We start from the raw sequence: 13,408 nt of genomic DNA, 5'->3' as shown, positions 1-13,408 counted from the left end.
CCGGTCGAGGTCGGGGTCGGGGTCGAGGACTGTATTAAAGTCCCCACCCATACTCAACTTGTGCGAATCCAAGTCGGGGATTTTCCCCCGCAGCCTTTTGATGAAATCTACATCATCCCAGTTTGGAGCGTAAACATTCACTAGGACCAACTTCACCCCCTCAAGCTTGCCCCGGACCATGCAAAATCTACCCACCCCCATCCGCAACTGTGCTGTCCGCCTCAAATTTAACCTGTTTGTTAATCATGATCGCGACCCCTCTGGTCTTAGCGTCAAGCTCCGAATGGAAGACCTGGCTAACCCAGCCCTTCCGTACTCTAATCTGGTCCGCCACTTTCAAATGTGTCTCCTGCAGTAACATTACATCCGCCTTCAGAGCCTGTAAGTGCGCGAACACACGTGTCCTCTTGACCGGCCCGTTTAATCCTCTAACATTCCAGGTGATCAGCCTGGTTGGAGGGCACCCTGCACCCCCCCCCCCCCCCCCCCCGGCCGATCAGCCATCCCCCTCTTGGGCCCACTCCCTGCCCACGTGCTGCGCCTCCCCGGTCCGCCTCTTGGCAGCTCCGACCCCCGACCCCTTCCCTGTAACCTGGTTCAGTTCCCTCCCTCATCAGCAGATCATCTTCTCTCCCCCCCCCCCCCCTCCCCAACCCCCCACCTTCCCCCCCCCCCCCCCCCCCCCCAACCCCTTGTAACCTAACCCCTGCCATATACTGGCTGTATACACCCCCCCACCTCGCTCCCGTTGACTAGCTCAAAGCAGCTAGCCTGGTGGCTCTCAACTCCGGCGCCACCATGTCTCACACCTATTGTCCCCCCGCCCCTGCAGGCAAACACAAACACAAGAACACCCCCAATTTTAAATAAAAGAGCATTCCGAACGACATCGCTAACACGAAGGGCAATCTGTGAACAACTGCAAACATCCCTTAGTACACTCTAACTTGAGTCCATGGGTCCTCAGTTCGGCACCAGTCCATGCCCCTTAGCGAAGTCCATCGCTTCCTCTGGGTCGTCAAAATAATGTTGCTGTTCCCGGTGTGTGACCCAAAGCCGCGCCGGGAAGAGTGGCCCAAACTTGACCTTTTTAAATAGAATCTCTTTAATCTGTCTGTAGGCTGCCCTCCTTCAGACCACCTCCTGGCTCAGATCCTGGTAGATGCGCAGGACACTGTTGTTCCATGAGCAGCTCCTCGTGCTCTTGGCCCACTGTAGAACCCGCTCCTTCTCCACGAACCTATGGAACCTGACCACCATCGCCCGCGGGGGCCCCCACTTCGTGGCTGCCTCGCCTGCACTCTGTGTGCCCCTGTCCAGCTCCAACGGACGCGGGAAGAAATCATCCCCCACCAGCTTCTGCAGCATGTCTGCCACAAAAAAAACAACATAAGTGTACTTTACCTGAATGCTCGTAGTATTCGGAATAAAGTAAATGAGTTGATGGCGCAAATCATCGTGAATGACTATGATTTAGTGGCCATTACTGAAACATGGTTAAAGGATGGTCACGACTGGGAGTTAAATATCCGAGGGTATCAAACTATTCGGAAGGACAGAGTGGATGGTAAGGGAGGTGGTGTAGCTCTGTTATTTAAGGATGACATCCGGGCAATAGTTAGGGATGATATCAGTGCTATGGAGGACAAGGTTGAATCCATTTGGGTGAAAATCAGGAATAGTAAGGCGAAAAAGTCACTGATAGGAGTAGTCTATCGGCCACCAAATAGTAACGTTATGGCGGGGCAGGCAATAAACAAAGAGATAACTGATGCTTGTAGAAATGGTACAGCAGTTATCATGGGGGATTTTAATCTACATGTCGATTGGTTTAACCAGGTCGGTCAAGGCAACCTTGAGGAGGAGTTTATAGGATGTATTCGCGATAGTTTCCTAGAACAGTATGTAGTGGAACCTACGAGGGAACAAGCAGTCCTAGATCTTGTCCTGTGTAATGAGACAGGATTGATTCATGATCTCATAGTTAGGGATCCTCTCAGAAGGAGCGATCACAATATGGTGGAATTTAAAATACAGATGGAGGGTGAGAAGGTAAAATCAAATACTAGTGTTTTGTGTTTAAACAAAGGAGATTACAATGGGATGAGAGAAGAACTAGCTAAGGTAGACTGGGAGCAAAGACTTTATGGTGGAACAGTTGAGGAACAGTGGAGAACCTTCCAAGCGATTTTTCACAGTGCTCAGCAAAGGTTTATGCCCACAAAAAGGAAGGACGGTAGAAAGAGGGAAAATCGACTGTGGATATCTAAGGAAATAAGGGAGAGTATCAAATTGAAGGAAAGAGCATACAAATTGGCAAAGATTGGTGGGAGACTAGAGGACTGGGAAACATTTAAGGGCCAACAAAAAGCTACTAAAAAAGCTATAAAGAAGAGTGAGATAGAGTACGAGAGTAAACTTGCTCAGAATATAAAAACAGACAGCAAAAGTTTTTACAAATATATAAAGGAAAAAAGAGTGGCTAAGGTAAATATTGGTCCTTTAGAGGATGAGAAGGGAGTTTTAATAATGGAAGATGAGGAAATGGCTGAGGAACTGAACAGGGTGTTTGGGTCGGTCTTCACAGTGGAAGACACAAATAACATGCCAGTGACTGATAGAAATGAGGTTATGACAGGTGATGACCTTGAGAGGATTGTTATCACTAAGGAGGTAGTGATGGGCAAGCTAATGGGGCTAAAGGTAGACAAGTCTCCTGGCCCTGATGGAATGCATCCCAGAGTGCTAAAAGAGATGGCTAGGGAAATTGCAGATGCACTAGTGATGATTTACCAACATTCACTAGACTCTGGGGTGGTGCCGGTGGATTGGAAATTATCAAACGTGACACCATTGTTTAAAAAAAGAGGTAGGCAGAGAGCAGGAAATTATAGGCCAGTGAGCTTAACGTCGGTAGTAGGGAAGATGCTGGAATCTATCATCAAGGAAGAAATAGCGAGGCATCTGGATAGAAATTGTCCCATTGGGTAGACGCAGCATGGGTTCATAAAGGGCAGGTCGTGCCTAACTAATTTAGTCGAATTTTTGGAGGACATTACCAGTGCAGTGGATAACGAGGAGCCAATGGATGTGGTATATCTGGATTTCCAGAAATCTTTTGACAAGGTGCCACACAAACGGCTGCTGCATAAGATAAAGATGCATGGCATTAAGGGTAAAGTAGTAGCATGGATAGAGGATTGGTTAATTAATAGAAGGCAAAGAGTGGGGATTAATGGGTGCTTCTCTGGTTGGCGATCAGTAGCTAGTGGTGTCCCTCAGGGATCCGTGTTGGGCCCACAATTGTTCACAATCTACATAGATGATTTGGAGTTGGGGACCAAGGGCAATGTGTCCAAGTTTGCAGATGACACTAAGATGAGTGGTAAAGCGAAAAGTGCAGAGGATACTGGAAGTCTGCAGAGGGATTTGGATAGGTTAAGTGAATGGGCTAGGGTCTGGCAAATGGAATACAATGTTGACAAATGTGAGGTTATCCATTTTGGTAGGAATAACAGCAAACGGGATTGTTATTTAAACAATAAAATATTAAAGCATGCTGCTGTGCAGAGACCTGGGTGTGCTAGTGCATGAGTCACAGAAAGTTGGTTTACAGGTGCAACAGGTGATTAAGATGGCAAATTGAATTTTGTCCTTCATTTAGAATTTCGAACAGTACAGCACAGAACAGGCCCTTCGGCCCTCGATGTTGTGCCGAGCAATGATCACCCTACTCAAACTCACGTATCCACCCTATACCAGTAACCCAACAACTCCCCCTTAACCTTACTTTTTAGGACACTACGGGCAATTTAGCATGGCCAATCCACCTAACCCGCACATCTTTGGACTGTGGGAGGAAACCGGAGCACCCGGAGGAAACCCACGCACACACGGGGAGGACGTGCAGACTCCGCACAGACAGTGACCCAGCTGGGAACCGAACCTGGGACCCTGGAGCTGTGAAGCATTGATGCTAACCACTATGCTACCGTGCTGCCCATTGCTAGAGGGATGGAGTTTAAGACTAGGGAGGTTATGCTGCAAGTGTATAAGGTGTTAGTGAGGCTACACCTGGAGTATTGTGTTCAGTTTTGGTCTCCTTACTTGAGAAAGGACGTACTGGCACTGGAGGGTGTGCAGAGGAGATTCACGAGGTTAATCCCGGAACTGAAGGGGTTGGATTACGAGGAGAGGTTGAGTAGACTGGGACTGTACTCGTTGGAATTTAGAAGGATGAGGGGGGATCTTATAGAAACATTTATAATTATGAAGGGAATAGATAGGATAGATGCGGGCAGGTTGTTTCCACTGGTGGGTGAAAGCAGAACTAGGGGGCATAGCCTCAAAATAAGGGGAAGTAGATTTAGGACTGAGTTTAGGAGGAACTTCTTCACCCAAAGGGTTGTGAATCTATGGAATTCCTTGCCCAGTGAAGCAGTTGAGGCTCCTTCATTAAATGTTTTTAAGGTAAAGATAGATCGTTTTTTGAAGAAAAAAGAGATTAAGGGTTATGGTGTTCGGGCCGGAAAGTGGAGCAGAGGTCCAGAAAAGATCAGCCATGATCTCATTGAATAGCGGAGCAGTCTCGAGGGGCTCAGATGGCCTACTCCTGCTCCTAGTTCTTATGTTCTTATATGCCGTGGCATCCACTCCCTCGGCCCCCTCCGGGAGCCCAATGATTCTCAGATTCTGCCGGCGAGACCTGTTTTCCAGGTCCTCCAGCTTGTCCATCAGCCTTGCTTGCTGCTCCTTCAACTTACTAATTTCCACGTCCGCTACCGTTTGGAAATCCGCCTGCTCTTCCACTGTCTTCTCCAGTGCCTGGACCTTCTTATCCTGAGCATCCAGCCTCTGGTCAAGTCTCTCCACCGCTTTCTGGAGCGGTTCCAAATTATCCTGCTTCAGTGCTGCGAAGCTCTCTTTCATGACCTGCAGCATGTTGGCCAGTGCTACCTGGACCATCCTTTCCGTGGTCCGTTCATCGGCCATCTTTCCTTCCACTTGAGCTTCCACACCACCTTTGTTCAGCCTCTTCTTCGCCTGTTTTAGCTCCCTTCTGCTGCTTAAGTCCATACAACTCTGTATGGATTCAGATCTAGAGTGCTATTGCTTTTCACTCCAGCGCTCAAAAGTTCAAAAAAGTCAAGGAAAAAGGTGTTAAAAGTCAGGCGAGAGCCACCAAATGTGCGACTTACTCCCTCATAGCCGCCTCCGGAAGTCCCAAATGACTGACACTCTTGAGCATACCTTCATCCCCACAACCTTGGACCTTGCCTCGAAGAAAGCTGTCCAGACCCGGCAAGTCTGGGGCATGACCATAACATGTGGGCGTGGTTGGCCGGCCTCCCTGGCACCGTTCACATTTGTCCTCCACATCTGGGAAAAACCTGTTCATTCGGGTTCTGGTTAAGTGTGTTCTGTGTACCACTTTCAGCTGCATTAGGCTTAGCCTTGGGCGAATGAAGGCGGTGTTAACCCCGCATAGTACTTTGCTCCAGTCCCCATCCAATTTCAAACCCTAGGGGCGGAATTCCCCGCTCCCCACGCGGCCTGGGAGCATCGCGGGAGGGCCCCCCGACATTTTTTATGCTCCCCTGGCGCCCCCGCATTTCTTCCCCCCCCCCCCCCCCCCCCGGCTCGGAAAAATCGCCGCTCGCCGTTTTTCACGGCGAACGGCGATTCTCCGAGCCCAGTGGGCCGAGCGGCCGGCCCTTCACGACCGCTTCAACACGGCAGCAATCACACCTGGTCACTGCATTCGTGATTGCGGGCCTGTCCCCTCCCGAGCACAGTCGTGGTGCTCCCGTCCCAATCGGGCCCCTAGATGCCCGTTTGGGGCATCTGGCGCCCGATTGGCACGGGAGCACCACGACTGCGCTCGGGAGGGGACAGGCCCGCGATCGGTGCCCACCAATAGTCGGGCCTGCGTCCAAAACAGATGCACTCTTTCCCCTCCGCCGCCCGGCAAGATCAAGCCGCCACGTCTTGCCGGGCAGCTGAGGAGAAAGAGGGCCACCGCGCATGTGCGGGTTCGTGCCGTCTGCGCGATGAAGTCACCCGTGCATGCGCGGGTTGGAACCGGCAACCCGCGCATGCGCGGATGACTTCACAAATGCGCCGGACGCGCGTCATTCTCGGCGCGACGAGGTCGCTGCCGAGAAAGACGGAGGCCCGCTCCTAGCCCCCGGGTGGGGGTGAATTAGGTGCGGGGAGCGGGCTCCGAGGCCGTCGTGAAACTCGGCCGAGTTCACGACGGCCTTCACGAATTCGGCCCCCTGCGGAGAATTCCGCCCTAGGTCGTGAACTCGGCCGAGGTTCACGACGGCCTTCACGAATTCGGCCCCCTGCGGAGAATTCCGCCCTAGGTCTTCCTACCATTTTTCTCTTGTCTCGTCTAGTGGAAAGAGTGCCTTTCTCTGTAGTTGCCCATACAGTCCCCGCAATCCCCACCCTCCGCCAAGTTGTTTACATCCAATAGGTCCTCTAATAGCGATTTGTGCGGCGCCCGTGGGTATGTCTTTGTTTCCCTACACAGGAAGTTTTGTAATTTTCATGTATTTTAACTCATTTCCCCCGGTCAGTTGGAACTTCTCTGTCAGTTCCTCTAGTGTTGTCAGTCTGTTGTCTGTGTAGAAGTCCTTAACTATCAGTGTCTCCACCCGCCCCTCATTCTGTCTTCACCTTGTGAAGGTGATGTCCATTTTGGCTGATGCAAACCTGTGGTTGTTGCAGATGGGGGCCTTGATGGACATTTTGGTTAGACCGAAGTGCTGTCTTAGCTGGATCCACGACTGGAGTGTGGCAAGCCGTCGGACTTCTCCGTTTCACCAGCTGGTCAATGGGATTTCCCATTGTGGGCAGCCCCACGCCGTCGGGAAACCCCCGGGCTGCCGGAAAAATGGAGAATCCCAACAGCAGAAAATCCAGCCCAGGATTTCCACCATCGGAAAGTTATAGATAAAACCCACGGACTTGACAGAGGACCCGGGGCACAGGAAATCCTTGCGAAGCTCACACAAGCATTTGGAATCCACAAACATGACTGTGGCCGGATGACAGGGGAAGTCATTATAGAAAGCCCCGATCCAAAACCCCAACGACAGTACGACTTCCCCAAGCAAGCCGATGGGGTGGTGGCCAAAGTTATCAACAGTTTGTTACAGCAGGGAGTCCTGTGCGCGTTGCCTCTACCAATAATTCCCAGATTTGGTTGGGAAGAAAACTGGATGGGTCAAGGAAGCTGACGATCAACTACCGGGAGCTGAACAGAACCACCCCGATCACAGCCCACCCCCGGTAGCAACCAGCCCCGAAGCCATGATGGAGCAGGCCCCACACGCCAAGTATTTCATGGTGCTGGAGATCAGCAACGGTTTCTAGTCAATTCCTCTAGACTGGCAATGCCAGTATAAGTTTGCATTTGCCTTTCAGGGGCAACAATATACTTGGACATGGCTGCCACAGGGCTTCCATAACTTACCCTCCATACTTCCCCGAGACTCGCAAAAGGGTCTGCATGTGTTTTCAAAACCCGAATGTCTGGTGCAGTATGTGGACAATCTCCTCCTCAAGACCGAAACCAGGGAGGGAACATCTTAAACTGTTGAAAGAATTGCTGAACCTCCTCACTATGCTAGACCTAAAAGTCAACCCCAAGAAAGCCCGAATTATGAGAACACAGATCTCATACTTGGGGAAAGTCGTGACCATTGGGAAGCACGAAATAGAAAGGAAGCAGATCAAGTCAGAAACCCGCCTTCCCTACCAAAGGATGTGAGCTCGTTTCTAGGCTTGGCGGGGTACTGCCAAAACCACATTGACGGTTTCGCCACCAAAACTGTCCCCTATCAGACCTCCTAAAGAAAAATGCCCTATGGGAGTGGACCGAGCACCACACACAGGCTGGCTTGGAGCTAAAACAGGCCTCAGCGCAGGCCCCAGCATGGCAAGTACCCAACCCAGACCTCACCTTTGCAGTAGAAGTAGCAGCCACTGACTGCACACTTACAAGAGCGCCACTGGAGACTCGGGCCTGTGGCCTATCACTCCCGGCTCCTAACCCCAGTCGAACAGGGTTTCTCAGTGTGCGAAAAGCACCTCTTAGCGGTTGTCTGGGAGGTACAATATTTTAGTTACATCTTTCGCCTAAATCCATTGACCATTCCCATGGAGCACACCCCCCATTGAGTTATTGTTGGATGGCCGGATTAAAGATGGAACGGTTAGTCAAAACCATATAACATTTGAACCTTCATGCCCCAGGTCTGCTACATCGTGGTAAAGCATACCCGAGTCCACATCTTCTGACATGGGTCACCTCATGAATGTCAGGTAATAGCAATAAATGACACCAAAGGGCCATTTGTGCCAAAACAAAAGGGGGGGGGGGGGGGGGTGGATCCAGGGAAACAGACAAATAGGATCTGAAAATATTTGTGGAGGGATCCTCTATGGTAGAGGACGAGAATGGAAAGACAGGGTGCAGCATCTACGTGGAGGACCAGCAAGGCAAGCCCCTGAGGGAGATTGCATTAATGATTCCCACCCAGATGAGTGCCTAGGCTGCAGTTAGTGGCTGTAGTTTATATGGTCAGCCACCTTGACCAGCTCCCCACACAGGAAGACATATTCTAGGACAGCATGCATGTCTGCAATAATTTAACTTACTTCCTGCCACTGTGGAAAGTTAGGTGATTCATCTCGGCAAACGGGAAACCTTCACCATCTGCAGCCCTGCTTAAATTTATTTTTCAGACTTCCCAAGGCCATGAGTACAGCCAGCATCATTAAAGTTAAGGCCTATCATAGAACTTCCCCAATTGGGAACATTAGAGCAGACGAATCGGTCAAGCAGGGTGCCTGGGAGAGAGACCAATAGCAACACCCTCCCGCCATACTGAAAGGATCAATGCCATGACCGTAAGCCAGACAAGGTCCAAGAGCTAAAACAAGGTCAGAGCAGCAACTAGGACCTGAAGTACATTCAGGAAGGAGCACGCCCGCCTTCTTTGATAAGTGGCGGGATACAATTACAATAAAGGATGGGCTAGTCCTTGAGGATGGCCGATACACGGTATCGACTAGGAACTGCAACCATTTTTTATCAACACCTCGATGTCTAGGGACAGGAACTGCAGGTGAACGAATTAAGGGATTGTACTGGTGGCCAGACATAGATAAAGAGATACAGCATTGCGCTGAGAACTGCAGTCTGCAAACAAAGCAATCCCAACAGGTATACCCACAAGGGAGAACTAAGGCACATCCAACCAGCAGAGAGCCCCTGGACAAATCTGCAAATTAATGATATCGGTCCCCTACCACCTGGTTCAGGTTACAAAGTCATGGCACATATCCTAGTGCAGCAAATTTTCACTAGGAGGAGTCTCCCTCGTAGTATAGATACAGGAAAACACTGCTGGAAAAGCTTCAAGTTGCACAACTAGCAGCAACTGTTAAAATGAGGAAAAGGAAGAGGCAGAGTAAAGCATACTTCGATGGCAAGGTGAACCGCATGGAGTATGGGGTCAGGCAGAGGGTAAAGATCCAAGTTTTCTAGCAACGCACAACGCTACTCGGTAGATAAGGCGAGCCCATCCATTTACCGGATACTGTTGGTTTCTGGAAAGCCGGATGGTAACATATGAACCAAATGAAGGCATTTGGCTCCCAAAACAATTACCACCAGTACCATGTATCACTAGAGGGAATGAGATAGTGGCCATGGCCCACACCCTGATTCCTCGCTACCAGTCCCACTCCCACAGATCCCAGATGCAAAACTCCATCTAATATCCCGAAGGATAAAGAAACGAGCCGTGATCAAATCACGTCTCAAACCCTCAAGGGCACCTCGCATAGGGGTCCCTGGAAGTGCCTGGCATGATGCTCAGACAGGGAGACAATGGAAGAGCAGGTCCCAGGTAGCTAGAGCCCACTCACTTGAATAGATCCCCAGCTCAGGAAGAATACATGGAGCCTACCATCTCTAATTGTGAATAAAATATAGTGTTTTCCCCTCAACAGGCCCGTTCTCTCCTTTCCCTTGATTTTTTTATAAGCCTGTTACTTTGGGAGATCAGTATAAACCTCCATAAGCTTCCACCTGCAATGCCATCACCCAAACATGATTGTTATCAATTGCCAGCATGCCACCTTACAATACAATATGATTGGTAACCATCAGCAACTAACATACCCACAGATAACCATTATCACCCTGCACTCCTCGGAGATCTGAGATGCTCTGCCATCTTCTCTTCTTCCACTCTCATGACATCAGGTGGCGCAAATCTGCATTGGCCACACAACTCCTCAAACTACAAGATGCTAAATTAAACACGGGTGCCTGCCCACCTCAGATTCTGAGCTGCTTGGAATTCTTTGTCCTGGAATGGACACGAGGATACAGACCCACAGCAACAGAAAGATCGAATTAACACACCCTGGAGAAGGAACTAATGCAGCACCTGGATGTGGAAACTGTGATCCAGTGCCGTGACTAAGGACTCCCACTTCCAAAAGTTTTTTTTTGTATTTATCTGTACTTCCTACAGTTTATTTTGACATATGAACAGTCTAATTTTGTATTGTATTTATGATGTCTACAGAATGTATATATGTTGAGTTATGGATTAGGATTTTTTGCTTGAGATTCTGGTACTTGCCCGTGCGGGGACTCGTTTAGCATTGTGTGATCTGGTTCGTTGACACTCTCTGGATCAAGAGGAGAGACTGTGGTTAAATGGCTAATGGGTGTGAAACATAGGCCCGATACAAAATTGGATGTTTTAAATTAAAACCATAGTCAGACTCAAAACCACAGACAGGCTTCTTGAGAAGTCAAACAGCCAAATTCAAATACACTGGGCAGAGACAGACAGCCGAGGCAAGTCTGGACATTGTCCTGTACATCAGAAGATAATCAACCCCATTCAAATGGGTCAATTGTTATGGATTTCCCAGATGAAGTCAGACTTTCTGGCACCTAGATTTCCTGCCGTTACCTTATATGGGATAAGGTTACAAATGCAGAAAATGCACCCGAGGATGGGCACCTGGAGGAGGAGGGGGTGGGTAGGGTGGAGACTTCTTGGTGTCCTATACAGTTACAATCAAGAACTCTATTGGATGTTGCGACCTCTGCCCATCGACCTTGTTGGCTTGGGGCCAGAGAAACCCCTCGAAGGACGCGAAGAACAAGACACCCAGAGATCCACTCCAGTGAAGACTCAACACAGAGGCAATGGAGAAGAAGCAACAGCAGACCAGAAAATAGACAGAAGAGGTGTGCAGGACCCACCATCACAGAAGAGAGCTCTGAGATGACTGAGGCTCAGATGATTGGATCCGCAGCTCAATCAAGTTCATCGGTACGGGTAGTATTAGAATCTTGGGCTTATTATAGTTGGGATGATCTAGGAGAATAACTGTTTTGCTGTGTTTGCAAACAAATTTGGGTTGACCTATGTCTGACCTTTGTTCATCTCGTAAATAAGGGAACCTGGGTAAAACGTTGGAATAATAAACTGGCCGAAGTGTCTGATAATCCACAGATAACAGGAGTGTGATGGAATAATCTCCACTTGCCTGGATGAGTACAGCTCCAAAACACTGAAAGAGGGTCAACACCATCCAGGCCAAAGCAGCCTGCTTTATTGCCACTTCATCCACCACCTTAAACATTCACTCCCTCCACCACTAACACACGGTGGCAGGAATGTATGCCATCTACAGGATGCATTCTAACAATTTAGCAAGGCTTCTTCGACATCACCTTCTAAATCTGCAACCTCTACACCTAGACAGTCACGGGCAACAGATGCATGGGAACAACACCAACTGCAAGTTCCCGTCTTCACCATATGACATCCTGACTTGGAACTATATTACCATATTCACGCTTGTCGAGTCAAACTTCTGGAACTCCTTTCCTAACAGCACTGTGGGTACCTACACCACATGGATTGCAGCTCACCACCACCTTCTCTAGAGCAATTAGGAATTGACAATAAATGCTGGCACAGCCAGCGATGTTCACATCTCATGAAAGAATAAGTAAATTAATACTTCATACAGTGTCGCAAATCTCAATTTCTGTACATGAACCACTACGATAGGTGGGTTGCTCAGCCAGTCAGAATGTTAGCCTTCCATAGAATGTCTGCTCTGCAGAAAGAGGCCATTCGGCCCATCAAGTCTGCACTGATGCTCCGAAAGGGCATCTACCTAGGCCCACACCCCACCTTATCCCCATAACCCCACCTAACCTGCACATTTTGGACACTAAAGGGCAATTTAGCACGACCAATCCACCTAACTTGCACATATTTGGACTATGGGAGGAAATCAGAGCACCTGAAGGAAACCAACAAAGACACGGGGAGAACATGCAAACTCCACAGTCACCCAAGGCCGGAATCGAATCAAACCAGGCACTGTGAGGCAGCAGTGACAACCACTGTACCACCCCATGTATAATCTAATACCACACACTGGCAGTGTAGTCAACCTATAAAGCATGCAGTTTAAAAGGTCAAGGGCAGGATTCTCCCCTACCCAGCAGGGTGGTGGGTCCCGGCGCCGAGGAGTGGCGTGAACCACTCCGGCGTTGGGCCGCCGCAAAGGTGCGGAATCCCCCGCACCTTCAGGGGTTAGGCAGCCCGTCCCGAAGTGGTTTGCGCCCCGCCGTCCGGCGGGGAAGGGGCTTGGCACCACGCCAACCAGCACCGAAGGGCCTCCGCCGGCCAGCGCGAGTTGCCGCAAGCGTGGGAGCACCAGCGTGTGCTGGCATCATCCCCGCGCATGCGCAGAGGGCTTTGTTTCCGCACCGGCAATGGCAGACTGCTACAGCCGCCGGTGCGGAAGAAGAGTACCCCCACGGCACAGGCCCACCTGCGGATTGGCGGGCCCTGATCGCGGGCTAGGCCACCGTGGGGGCACCTCCCGGGGCCAGATCCCCCCGCGCCCCCCCAAGAACGCCGGAGGCCGCCCGTGCCACCAGGTCCCGCCGGTAAGGACCATGCCAATGCCACAGAGCAATTTACTTCTACCTACTTTCAGGATGACAACCTCCCTCTAATTAGTATTTTCTGTGGATTTCATACAGTCATGTTGAAGAATTTACCCAGTAAGAAAATCGCAGGATACAAATTTGTGCTCCAGCATAAATGCACTATTTCATCAACAGAGCGTGCTTTTGATGTTGAACAATTTAACCTTCAGAACTCGAACATTGATAGACTCTTATCTGTGGCTGCAAAATAGGATAGTACTAGTTCTATATTCCACCCATGCAATTCGACTGAGACATGCGTGCAAAGCAGCAGGTGAAATGCATAACAGACAGAGGGAGGATGTATAAAGGCTGAGGGGGAAAGTATAAATGGGCAGGCAAATGCTAACA

General features: G+C 49.9%; 1 protein-coding gene across 3 annotated transcripts in view; it reads right to left on the bottom strand.

Moving 5' to 3' along the window:
• mtmr7b (myotubularin related protein 7b) overlaps nt 1-13,408 on the bottom strand; it is a 126,109-nt gene that overhangs the window by 60,373 nt on the left and 52,328 nt on the right. The window lies entirely within an intron of this gene.

The sequence above is a fragment of the Scyliorhinus canicula genome, chromosome 3 (assembly GCF_902713615.1).
Source record: "Scyliorhinus canicula chromosome 3, sScyCan1.1, whole genome shotgun sequence".
NCBI lineage: Eukaryota > Metazoa > Chordata > Chondrichthyes > Carcharhiniformes > Scyliorhinidae > Scyliorhinus > Scyliorhinus canicula.
This window is presented reverse-complemented; position numbering and strand designations above follow the sequence as displayed.